Source organism: Vigna unguiculata, chromosome 4 (assembly GCF_004118075.2).
Source record: "Vigna unguiculata cultivar IT97K-499-35 chromosome 4, ASM411807v1, whole genome shotgun sequence".
Taxonomy (NCBI): Eukaryota; Viridiplantae; Streptophyta; class Magnoliopsida; order Fabales; family Fabaceae; genus Vigna; species Vigna unguiculata.
In genome coordinates this window covers 6,035,788-6,047,459 of record NC_040282.1, presented here as the reverse complement: position 1 = coordinate 6,047,459, position 11,672 = coordinate 6,035,788, and the positions used below count along the sequence as shown (strand labels likewise).

The window sequence follows — 11,672 nt, the reverse complement described above, 5'->3', positions numbered from 1 at the left end:
CTCCTACCAATGTTCTAGTTATAACTTCACTTGCATGCACAAATTGTCATATTTCTATAGGGAATAAAAAATTTTCTGTAAATCTTATATGTCTACCCTTGTCTCATTTGGATATTGTTCTTGGAATGGACTGGTTATCTTCCAACCATGTTCTCCTAAACTGTCACGATAAGACTTTAATTTTTGAATCACACATAGGTGAAGTTTTCGACTCCAAAGAATTAAAAGAGAGTACTACCAATCACAATGAAATCCCAAAAGGATCTCAAGTATACATGATCTTAACTTCTTTAAAAGCCAAGGAAATTCCGGACATTAATAAGTTTCTTGTTGTTTGTGAGTATCTTGATGTTTTCCCGAAGGATGTTCCTAGGTTACCTCCACAAAGAGAAATATAATTCACTATAGACTTGGTACCAGGATCAAAACCTGTGTCTGTAACCCCTTACAAGATGTCACCTCTAGAGTTAGCAGAGTTGAAAAAACAAATAGAAGAATTGTTGGGTAAATAATTCATCAGACCAAGTGTTTTTCCTTGGGGTGCGCCAGTATTGTTAGCCAAGAAAAAGGATGGCACTATGAGGTTGTGTATGGATTATCGTCAGCTTAACAAAATCACCATTAAGAACAAATACCCTCTACGAAGGATTGATGATTTGATGGATCAATTGAGAGGTGTTGTGGTATATTCCAAAATTGAGTTAAAATCTGGCTATCATCAGATTCGAGTCAAGGCGGAAGATATTCAAAAGACAGCATGTAGGACAAGATACAATCATTATGAGTACTTGGTAATGCCTTTTGGTGTAAGCAATGCTCCTGCCATTTTCATGGATTATATGAATCAAATTTTTCATGAATTTTTGGATAAATTTGTGGTTGTTTTCATTGACGACATTTTAATTTACTCCAAAAATCATGAAGAACATGAGAGACATTTGAGGATTGTGTTACAAATTCTCAGAGAAAGACAATTGTATGGAAAATGGTCAAAGTGTGAATTCTTGTTGAAAGAAATTCAATTTTTAGGACATGTGATATCACAAAATGGCATTGCAGTTGTCCCCTCAAAGGTTCAAGCGGTATTGCTTTGGGAACAACCAAAGAATATCATAGAAATACGTAGTTTCTTAGGATTGGCAGGGTACTATAGAAAATTCATTGAAGGATTTTCTAAATTAGCATTGCCTTTGACTAAGTTAACACGTAAGGGATAACCTTTCGAATGGAATGAAGCATGTGAGTTTAATTTTCAAGAGTTGAAGAAAAAATTAACATCTGCACCTGTTTTAATCCTTCCTGACCCTACAAAAAAATTTTGAGGTATATTATGATGCATGTGGACAAGGATTAGGATGTGTGTTGATGCAAGAAAGAAAAGTTGTAGCTTATGCTTCACGGCAACTCAAGCAACATGAGCTTAATTATCCTACACATGACTTGGAATTAGCTGCAGTGATGTTTGCGTTGAAAATATGGACATTATTTATATGGAGCAAGGTTTGAAGTTTTCAGTGACCATAAAAGTTTAAAATACCTTTTTGATCAAAAAGAGCTAAACACGAGACAATGTAGATGAATGAAATTTCTTAAGGATTACGACTTTGAGTTGCAATATCACCCTAGGAAAGCAAATGTTGTTACGGATGCTTTGAGTCGAAAGTCTATACATGCATCCATGATGATGGTGAAAGAATTGGATGTGATAGAATCATTCAGAGACTTGAACTTAGCTGTAAAACTTAGACCCAATAGCATATGCTTAGGAATGTTAAAAATATCAAGTGAATTCTTAGACGGAATAAAGAGAGCTCAAGAAAGAGATCAATTTTTGCAAGAAAAGTTGATAGCAAAAGTTGAAGGAAAGGAATCTGAATTCTATAAGGATTCAAATAGAATCATAAAGTTTAGAGATAGAATTTGCATACTTGCAAAAGAAGAGTTGAAAAAGTTGATAATGGAGGAAGCTCATAAAAGTAGCTTAAGTATTCATCCGGGTGCTACAAAGATGTATTAAGACTTGAAGAAAATGTTTTGGTGGTCTGGGATGAAGAAAGCAGTGGTGGAGTTCGTCGCACGTTGTCTAGTGTGTCAAAAAACAAAAGTTGAACATAGAAAGCCTTATGGGGAATTACAATCCTTAGATGTTTCAGAATGGAAATGGGAAAGCATATCCATGGATTTTGTGACAGGTTTACCAAAGATTGTGTCTGGTCATGATGCAATTTGGGTCATTGTAGATAGATTAACAAAATCTGCCCACTTTTTACCTATTAAAATTAAATTTTCGTTAGAAAGTTAGCTCATTTGTACATAAAAGAAATTATCATGCTACATGGAGTACCTTCTAGTATAATTTCTGATAGAGACCCTCGTTTCACCTATATATTTTGGGATAGCTTACAAAAAGCCTTGGGAACAAAAGTTAGGCTCAGTTCAACTTATCACACTCAAACTGATGGACAATCGGAAAGGACTATCCAATCTTTAGAAGACTTGTTGAGAGCCTGTTGTCGCAACTGGAATCGCGATGGGTCGACGAACCAAAAAAGAAAACAGGTTTAAAAAGAGATTTGGAGTCACGACCAGTTATTCTGGAAAACTGTGGAAAACCATAAAAATAAAACAAGTTTGCAAAAAACCAGATTTTAGATCTGGGAGTCAGTTACACGTAGGAAAGGTGTTAGCACCCTACAGCACCCGCCCGAGGGTGGTACTTTTAATTAAAAATGCAAAAATCGATGTGGTTTTCAAAAATGTTATTTTTCCCCAAAAATAATAAGACAAAAATGCTAAAAGGAAACAAAAATATTTTTTTATTTTTTGGGTCCGACAAGGATTGACCTTGGTCCTTCGTATTCTCATTCAAAATGAGAAATTAGGGTTACGTTATTCTTTAAAAGATATTTGAGAAAACAATTGAGAAAATGATTTAATTTTTGAGAGGTGAACCTGACAAGGACTGACCTTGGTCCTACGTATCTCACGGTGGAGAATCAAGGATCACGTAGTTCTTAAAAGATATTTGTTGGAAAATGTTGATATTTTGTATTTTGAAATTTTTTGTATTTTTTGGTGTTTTTGAGATTATTTAAAAAATGGTGTCACACAACGCGAACGGCTGGACAAACACCAAAAGAAAAGAAAATATTTTTAGTATTTTTAGAAAATAAGTGCCACACTGTGCGAGCGACAGGACAGACACAATAAAGAGAAGGAGAAATTTTTTTTTATTCTTTTCTATATATGTAATTTTTATAATTTTCAAATATATTTGTTTGTTTTTAAATAATAAAAATAAAAAAAATTATAAAAGGATGAAATTATTTAAGAAGGATAAAAGTGGTAAACAAAATTATAGGGGTACATGAATGATTATGGGGGTGCACAAAGTAAACACAACAACATACCCAAAAATAATATACGATGATACGGGGTGCAAGATCAGCAATTATGGAGGTGCACAAAGGAGTTTCCAAAGCAAAGGAGGGTGAGAGAAATGAGTTAAAGGTGCGGGAAGTAAAGAAAGAAAACAAGCCCAAAAATGACAATAAAACATGAGGAGTAAGATCAGTAAAACAGGATATTGCACAAAGAAGAAATACACATTAGGCCACATAGAAAATGGAGGTGCAGAGATTGAAAAAGGAGGGTGCGCGAAGCAAAAGTGTTCAACTCTTTCTAAATCCAACTAAAACCTTAATTAAGATCATAACCCCTCTACGCACGCAGCTCTTCTTCCCATCACCACATACCACAACGCTCGTGCCGCCACTGCAGGTCCTACCACCGGCGAGAGATGACACCATCGACGCTAGTCACCATCGATGATGTCGCCGACGAGAACTAAGCTACCTGAGTCGCTTCTTTTCCTTGTTTCTTTTTCCCGCGTGCGAGATAGGGGCTGCTTCTTCTTCATGAAGACACCACTGACGCAGTGCCTGTGACCACCACCGTGAGCGCTGCTGCTGCCGTGACCAGAGTGTGTCGCCGATGATGCCAAGCTTCCTGAATCGCCTTTTTTTCTCTTATTTCTTCTTCCCGTGAGAGAGAAAGGCGTCCTAGCCTCTTTGACTCTCCACCACCGTGTCAGCAACACCACGACTAGGTCCGCAAACGTCACTCGACCACACTCCACCATTCAGAGCTCCGACTCGCCGGCGGTGATTTTCTTTCTTCTTTGTTTCTCTGTTATGATTGGAAGTATGCTATTGGGAAAAAGGCTTGAGTGTTTGATGCTGGAATGGAATAGGGGGTTTCGGTTCGGTGTGAATGGAGATTGCAAGGATGGGGTTGTAAGAGGAACAATGAGTGGTTTCTTTGATGAAGAGTGTGTGTGATTTGCTTGTGTGTTCTATTTGCAGGTTGGAATGGTGCTGTGATAATGGGAATGATTGGTGTTTATGTTGAGTGCGATGGGATAATGAAGATGATAATGCGTGTTGAAGAGGGGTGAATAAAGATTGACGGTGAACCTTGTGGAAGATGGGGGTGACGGTGTATTGGTTTTGGCAGGGCTGGAGTTGAATTTGGTTTTGTGTGTATTGGTTGATGGATGATGGTGAAGGGTTCTATTCCAAGTGTAGGCTGCAAGAGAAGAAATATGAGGATGGTTGGTTTTGATGAAGGTGAATGAATGAGGGAATTGAAAGGATGATGGTGATATAATTTTGTCAAAGGCTGGAGGTACGATGAGGGCGTAAGTCGAGGGTGATAACGGAGGATTCAAGCAACATTAGTATAGTAATGTACACAACAGATTCAATGAGCCAAATATATGACACGCAAAGCTCAATATACATGACTACATTTTATTCATTCTCAAGCACAACACAACAACATCAGTTTCACCTTAAACGTTCAAATATTCAAGTATACTTACCTCTTGTAGTCTCTACCAGTGCAGTTTCTATTGGTGGGTTCTCGTCTCAAACCACTCTTTCCTCCTTGGCTCGCTTGCTTTTTTCTTTCCAAGTGCTATCCTCCCCTTTGTTGCTCTATCCTTTTAGTTGGTTCGAGGGTCCTGGGAGCTAAGAAAATTGAGAGCTAAGAAGACTGAGTCTCTTTTCCTTTTTTCGTGTTTAATGTATGCACCTATCTGTTTCTCTACATGAATTGTATCCTCTCCCCCGAGTGTTCTCTCCCTTTTTCATATTTATGAGATCCCTCCTTTTGTTCATGGTTTGAGAGATGTACAAAGGTGTGAAGTGGTGGTTGCTTCCTCGCCTTGTTCTGTCTGCAATAGAGTCCATTTTCCCTTTTCAATCAATCCATGCATATACAACTATACTGATTTAATTTCCTTTTTGTGTGATGAGTAGCAGCAGTTCAGCTACTGCATGTTTCAGGAATGTTCCAGGGTGGGTACCAAATGAGGAAAGGCTAGCCTACCCAGAAAATTGAATGCTCCACACCTTTTTTTTCTTTACTCTTTTTTTCAAATCTTTTTTTTTCTTTCCCCTTTTTTAATTCGTTTTCCTTTTTCCTTCTTTTTTCTTTTTTTTAAATAATAAATAGTAAAAGACAAAAAATAAAATAAATATGAATAAAATTGAAAACAAAGAAAAAAAGAAATAAAAAAAAGAAAGATAAAAAGACATAATAAAATCAAAGTAAAATAAGATAATAATAATAATAATAAAATAAAAAAATAAAATACAATTCGGACGAAATTGAGTGTTGACACCTGTGTTTTAGAACAAACTAAAAGTTGGGAGCAATTTCTACCACTGATAGAGTTCACTTATAACAATAGTTTCCACTCAAGCATAGGAATGGCTCCATATGATGCTCTATATGGGAGAAGATGTAGAACCCCATTGTGTTGGTATGAGAATGGAAATTCCTTAGTTTTGGGTCCAGAGGTAATTCAACAAGCAACTGAGAAGATTAAAATGATCAGGGAAAAGATGAAAACTTCTCAATATAGGCATAAAAGTTACTATGACAAACAAAGGAAACCCCTCGAGTTTGAAGAAGGAGATCATGTTTTCTTGAAAGTTACACCTGTAACTAGGGTTGGTACAACTCTCAAATCTAGAAAACTTACACCCAAATTCATCGATCCTTATCAAATCCTTAAAAGAATTGGTTATGTCGCATACCAAATTGCTTTACCTCCAAACCTTTCGAAACTTCACAATGTTTTTCATGTGTCTCAACTTCGTAAATATATTCATGACCCTTTTCATGTGATAGAACCTGATATAGTACAAATACAAGAAAATCTTACCTATGATGTGCTTCCTGTAAGGATATGAGATCGGAGGATTAAACAACTTCGGAGAAAGAACATACCTTTGGTAAAGGTATTGTGGAATCAACAAGATGAAGGTGATACAACTTGGGAATTAGAAAGTAATATGAGAGAGATGTATCCCCATCTTTTTACAACCACGTGAATTTCGGGACGAAATTCCTTAAAGGAGGGAAGAAATGTAACATCCCTATTTTTTAATAAACTGTATTATTTACTTTAAATAAAACATTTAGAAAATTTTCTATTTTTACTAATGTTTCGTACTTTATGATGATGTAGTTTAAACATTAAAAATATATTTTATCATGCTGTAGTTTTTACTTATTAAAAATAACAATAAGAAGAAAACAAAACTAATAAAATATGTATATATATATATATATATATATATATATATTTTAAAAAAATATATTAGGTAAAAATATATTAAATAGGTGTGTGTATTAAAAAAATCTTCTAAAGAGAAAAGTAGATAAGGAGAGAAGATAAGAAAAAAAATAAATAGAAAAGAAAAAGAAAAAAAGAAGAAGAAAAAGATAAGATCATGAGAAAAGATAAGAAGGAAAAAAAATGAACCTAAGAGATAAACATTATCTCTTAATTAATGAAAGCAATGATGATTTGAGCACATGCATAAGCTTATATATATATATATATATATATATATATATATATATATATATATATATATATATGTGTGTGTGTGTGTGTGTGTGTGTGTGTGTACATGGAAAAAGAAGTTACCTACAGGAAAGTGAGAAAGGGAGAAAAAGTGAGAAAGAAAGAAAGGAGAAAGAAAAGGAGAAAGAGAAAGAAAGGAGAGAGAGAAAGAAAGAAGAGAGAGAAAGAGAAAGAAAAAGGAAAGAGAGAAAGTTTAGAGCAAAGATTTAAAGAGATCTTAATCCTCTATAAATATTAGTGTGTCCTTCAATCAATAAGGCAAGGGAGAGTGAGGTTAAGCTCTTTTTATATTAATCTTGATAAAGTCATGGATTTTATATTAGTCTTTTATTTATTTTGACTCATATATTATTTTATTTACTTTCATTGAACTTATTTTTATTTATTATCCTCTTATATTTATTTTATTTAATCTCTAATTATGCACTGATCATGTTTATTTATTTATTTATTTTATTAAATATCCAATTATGCACTGATCCTGTTTATTTATTTTATTTAATTTATCTTCAGTTATGCACTGGTCATGTTTATTTATTTATTTAATTTATCTCCAGTATGCACTGGTTCTATTCATAATAAGATACTAACCTTGATTTGTGATAGATCATGCAAGAATGTATACATGAATCTCAATCTATGTGTTTCCAACCTCTATTTCCCAACCTTTGTATTTATCTCTCTTCACAGACTTTCATGATAATTTACATGATGGAAAGATCTTATAGTTAGAAAAAAACCCTAATCTCTTTTATAAATTAATGTCTCTATTAAAATTTTTTATTTTATCTTTTATTATAATTTTCCATAATATAATTTTAATATAAATAATATATAATATAATTTTAAAAAATATATAAATATATATAAAAAAAATTTTCAAAAAAAAAATGGGGGAGTCGTGGCTCCCTCCTGTCACATCCTAGTTCCGCCAATGACAAATATCACATAAAAAAAAATATACAACATATCATAATAAGATAAAATGAAATACTCCCAAATCCATAAAATTGGATTTTATCATACTTTATAAAGATATTGATTAATTTTGTAGTGACTAGTCAAGATAAATGAGCTCATGGCCAACAAAGTAACTCAAGAACATCTCATCTTGAGTAATACTAACTCTTTTAAATTCCCAAGGTCATACCTCCAACTACAATAATCAAATCTTTATTTATCATAAATTTTATTTCAATATTAAACCATATAATTATATAAATAAATATATAGGATCAATGAATAATTAAAATAAATATAAATAAATAAAACTGGAGATAAATATAAATAAGTAAATAAGAGTAAATATAAATTGAATAAATAAGACTAGTGTACAACTAGAGATGAATATAAATAAATAAATAGGAACGAGAACTAAATATAAATGAGAATGAGGTTAGGGACATCTCACTTGAGGTAAATATAGAGATAAAAATAATTATGAACAACCATACATCACATGTTGTAGACTTCTACTTATTGTGTATAGTTCTTATTCACTACACTTACCAACATCGTCTAATTGATCATTACTAATGAGAAATTGAGGAATTTATAAGTAGTTGAGTAAGTCTTTTTTTTTTTTAAATAAGTTGCAGTGTCTTTTATTTTAATTTCATTTCAAAATTTCTTTTTTTTTGGATGTTATACTTAAAAATCAATATAAAGAGAATATGTTTAATCTTGCAAATCCTCAGCTATGGTGCTCACTATGCAAATATCACAAGAATGTATGTATATGCTTTGTAAGAGACTAACAATTATGGCAAAGATGTTTTCATTGATCAACCAAAGGAACCAATCCTCACTAGAAAAAGGTGTTTCACTCAAGCACACTAGTGTATGAGAGTGTATGTTCTTCTCTCTTCTACCCCTAATTGCACACAATTTGACTTTGTTTTTCATTTCAAGTGCTAAGAGTTATCAAAACATGCAAACACCAATAAGGAATTTATTTGTTGAATTGTGACATGGCTAGGAAGGGGAATGGTGTTTCTAGGTAGCATGAATGAGTAAAGAGAGCAATCACATCAACTTACCAAATTTTTGTATTCACCCCTCTTCCATTTGAACTAGAACACAACCAATCAACATATTGTAGCCACAATATTCATTTTTTTTCTCTTTTTCTCTTTTTCATTTTTTTTCTTTCTTTTAAAGGTGACATATTTACAAGAATGCATCACATTAACCCCAACCAACTCCATTTTGTTCCTCATACTTCTTTGGATAACTTTCCCTACACTTGAATTACACTAATGACCATAAAATATACTCTCCTACTAAAGGTGAGGTGGTCAATCATTTTCAACAAAATTAAAGGGTTCAAAGGTGAAAGAAAGTTTATTTAAAATGCTCAAAGAGCTGCACAAGGGTTGTATTCTTGAAAAACAAGGTTGATCTTTAGGGTCAAAATATGATGAAAGGAAAGAAAGGGAAAATTTCATGTTTTGATGTAGACATCCAATTGAAAAACAACTAGCAATGAAAATCAAGGAAAGTTAATTGTGCATCAAAAGAGATATTTCTCAATAGATAAAAACTTTGAGACTCAAAATCTCACCCGGTTTAGTCCTAAGGTTGTCATACAATTTGCCACAGTCATTAATCGTAGTAAAAACAATAACAACATTTTCAGCATACAAACATGAGTACAACCACAAGCATCAAATTTCACAAGGTCACAACACACTTTCAATGTAATCCAAAATCAATTTATGAGCAAACACAAATGGTTCTCCTCAAAGTCATGCAAAACTCACTCAAAGTCATGAAACCAATGCATTCATATTTTTCAGACCAACCAAGTCACACTTTTGATTATTGAAAGCAAGAAATGAAAATAGAAAAGGAAAGAAAGCAAACTCTTTTTGGGTGGATACTACTGCTCAGATCTCTCAGCTCCTTGTGTCTTCATCCTCATCATCATCAATACCTAGCACTCACAGGGCACAAAAGATACTCCAACAAACAGGTTAACCCAATAATATTAGAAGTCAAGATTTAAGAATTAAAAATCGAAAAACATAAAAATAAAGGAAGATAATTGAAATGAGATTAAAATAACAAGAAAAGAAAAATGCAGAACTTAAACACAAGCACACCAACCAAACAACAATTCCAATATGCGAAATGATTAAAGCAAATTTCCCAAGTAACCTCACTCAGATCCCTCTTGTTCCAATTCCAATATTCATATTTACTTCAAAATCAATCGTTTCTTGTCAAATCATGCTCCCATAAGTTCTTGCTTGTTTTCCTCCACCACAAATGTTTCGTATTAACTTATTTAACACACTTTAAAGAGAGATTAGAGACAAAACAAGCATAAAACAACTAAAACCCAAAACAAAACAAAACACATTAAACTTGAGGATATAAAAAATAAAAGCTAAGAAAGAGTTGATTTATTCATGACAATAAACACACAAAAAGAGGTAAAAATGGACATTATCACTTCTATCCCGCAATTATATTTCATGCTATAATATCTTGTCTTGTAACTCATGCCACAAAACTCAGAATCACAATATTAAAGCGAGAGAAAAGATGACATTTTGAACTTGAATTTAGGCATATGAAACTTTGAAAAAGGCTTCGTATTTTTAGATATATGAACAAAGGTTAATTGGAATGCAAATAGGAAACAACCAGTAAAAACCCAATTCAGAATTATGTAATAAAGAAAGTTTAATTCTTATGAGATTAAGATGGTGTGATATGATAGGCACTACGAATTGAAAAGGTTTGATAAGTCAGATTGATCGTCACAAGAATTGACAAATTCTTGATAAGATCGATGGTTCAAGCAAGAATCCTAGCTGAGAGTTTTCTTCTTAACATTATGTCACTTCAGAACCTTAGTTGATCAGTTTTGCTACCCCTATCTAAAATCACATACAACTATAGGGCTCAAAACCTAAAAGGAGGACAAAAATAACTTACTTTATTTGACTCTTTGATCATGTGGTTGTGTAGAGCAACTCACAAGGATCATAACTACGATTCTTGATCGTCAAAGAGACAAAAAACGAGTGAGATAAACTAGAGAGAAGTCAAAGAGAATTTAAAGAGTTTGGTTGTAGAATAATGATGATTTTATAAAAATGAACTTTAATTATTAAAATTTTTATATAACTTAACTCTTTAATATAAAAATTTGCGATGTATTATTTTCAATAAAACCACCATACTCTTATACATAGGGATGTCAAAAAAATCCGTACCCGCGAATATCCGCAGATAAAACCCGCAATGGGTAAGAAACGAATATTAAAAATGGATACCCGCTACCCGTGGGTACGAGTATTATTGATATCCGCATGTTAACGGGCGGGTACGGGTATCATAGTATCCGTACCCGTGGATACCCGTACCCACTAAACTTTAATTCACAAAAGTTTTAAGTTGTACATCTTGTCTTCTGTCTTCATTCTTCAAACTTCAATAGTATTGGTACGTTGTCTTCTTCCAAGTACACCCCTAACATTTTTCTCTATCCTTTATTTGAAATTGGACATATACATCAAATCCTATATAGACAATAACGTTTATGGTATGCTTGTTGTCAAATGATGGAATCAAAATAAGAATACTTGGCACGTGGCAATTGAGGTTTATTATTAGTTTATTTTGTTTATTTTTTAGGAATCAATTGGAGAAAGTGGACTTTTTGATCAAAACATTAATTAAAGAATTTTCATTGTGTTGAACGTCATTCTATATCTACTTT

At 33.0% G+C, this 11,672-nt stretch overlaps 1 long non-coding RNA gene across 1 annotated transcript; it reads left to right on the top strand.

Moving 5' to 3' along the window:
• The first annotated feature begins 3,699 nt into the window (after positions 1 to 3,699).
• On the top strand, positions 3,700 to 5,265 carry LOC114182368. Its single transcript, XR_003604075.1, has 2 exons — positions 3,700 to 4,163; positions 4,365 to 5,265. It is a non-coding gene; the product is annotated as an uncharacterized LOC114182368 (long non-coding RNA).
• The last annotated feature ends 6,407 nt before the right edge of the window (positions 5,266 to 11,672 follow it).